Source organism: Meles meles, unplaced genomic scaffold (genome assembly GCF_922984935.1).
Source record: "Meles meles unplaced genomic scaffold, mMelMel3.1 paternal haplotype, whole genome shotgun sequence".
In the NCBI taxonomy this organism is placed as follows: Eukaryota; Metazoa; Chordata; class Mammalia; order Carnivora; family Mustelidae; genus Meles; species Meles meles.
In genome coordinates, this window is record NW_025721266.1 from 169,473 (window position 1) to 171,571 (window position 2,099).

The following is a 2,099-nucleotide window of genomic DNA, read 5'->3' on the forward strand; positions in this document are numbered from 1 at the left end:
ATGATCCAGCAATTACACTATGGGGTATTTACCCCCAAAGATAGTGATGTAGTGAAATGAAGGGGCACCTGCACCCCAATGTTCATAGCAGCAACGTCCACAATAGCCAAACTATGGATAGAGTCAAAATGTTCTTCAGAAGATGAATAGATAAAGAAGATGGATGTGGTTCATGTACACAAGGAATAATAGCCATTGGAAAGGATGAATATCTACCATTTACATGAACATCAATGGAACTGGAGGGGATTATAGTAAGCAAAAAAAGCAGAGAAAGACAATTATCATATGTTCATTCATGTGGAACATAAGGAATAGTGTAGAGGACAATAGAGAAAGGGAGGGAAAACTGAATGTGAAATCATCAGAGAGGGAGATAATCCATGCGAAACTCTTAACTACAGGAAAGAAACTGAGGGTTGATTGTGGGTGGTAGGTGAGGGGATGGGGTAACTGTGTGAAGGAAATTAAAGAGGGCACATGGTATGCTGAGCACTGTGTGTTATATTCAACTAATGAATCATTGAACATTATATAAATAACGATGTAGTATACTTTGGCTAATTGAATTTAAATAAAAAATAAATAAATGAAGGAATGGAACACCACAGAAGGTTGTAGTTATAAAATTTTGCAATATTTAATATTGAGATATTTTATTTTTTAAAGACACACTTGTATTTATTTCTAAATATGGCCTGGAAATATTCTGTCTCTCAACGGTTTTTCCTATATATTTTTTCTTAAGGTATTTATGCTCTCCTGGTCTTTTTAAAAGATCTTGTATTAGCAAAATCTAAGTGTTCTACATTCGCAGGGAAATTATCTTCCCAAATATTCTCCAAACAGCTGCTTTAATCTCCTTGTTTCTAAGACTATATATGATGGGATTCAGGAAAGGAGGCAAAACTGTGTATGCCAGAGCAATCATCAAATCTTGAATGGATGAAGTTTTGGCAATTGGTCCTAAGGCAGCAAAGAGTCCTGTAATGAGGAAGAGCATGATAACAATCAGCTGTGGGGAGCAGGCGGAAAAGACTTTTACTGTATTCTCCACTGAAGGGATTCTGAGCACTGTTGAGAATATCTGGATATAGGAGATGATCATAAGAACAAAGCATCCCAGAACAAAGCAGGAACTCAGAGCTAGGGTCACAAGCTCAACAAAGAAAACCTCATGAGAAACTGGGGCCAAAATGTGAGGGATGTCACAGAAGAACTGGTGGATTATGTTGTATCTTGAAATGGAATCCCTAAATATGTTGCCAGTGTGGACTGCTCATAAATAAAACAACTTAGCCAGGCAATGGCTGCTATGTGATGGCATTTTTCTGGTGTCATAATGGCTTCTTATTGGGGGGGTAACAAATGGCAACATAGCAGTCATAGGACATGACAGTGAGAAAGGCCAGCTCAACAGAAGCAAAAGCAAAGAAAAAATAAACTTGAGCCACACAGCCAAAGTAAGAGATGGAGTTATTGTGAGTCCAGGAGCTGTGGACTGACTTAGGCACAGTGACTGAGATGTAGCACAAATCCAAAAAGGAGAGGTTCTTCAGAAAAAAGTACATGGGTCTGTGAAGATACTGGTCAAAAGTAATGATTATCATGATGAGAAGGTGCCACACCAGTGCTGTCAGATAAACCAGCAGAAACACTCCAACATGAAGTATCTGTAGCTCACAGATGTCAGAAAACCCCATGAGCAGGAACTCTGTCACTTCTGTGAGATTGTCCATTGTGCAAGGAAATCTGTGTTCTGATTGTTTAAGAAAATATGTAATAATTAAAAATGAGACAAAGAAAAATGAGCACAATATTGTATTAATACAATTATGTAGGAATTATATCCCCTAGTTAAAGGAATAAATTAGATATCATCTATGCTGCTTAAGTAAATACATTTCTTAATTTAAATTCAATTAGCCAACTTGTAGTACACCATTGGTTTCAGATGTAGAGTTCAACAATTCATCAGTTGCATATAACACCCATTGTTCTTTACATTACCTGCCATCCTTAATGTCTATCACCCAGTTACCCTATTCCCCAATCACCTCCAGAAATTCTCAGTTCCTTTCCCACAGGTCAGAGTCTCT

General features: G+C 37.6%; 1 pseudogene; it reads right to left on the reverse strand.

The window, feature by feature from the left end:
• Nucleotides 1-805: 805 nt before the first annotated feature.
• LOC123936261 lies at nt 806-1,739 on the reverse strand (annotated as a pseudogene).
• Nucleotides 1,740-2,099: the final 360 nt, after the last annotated feature.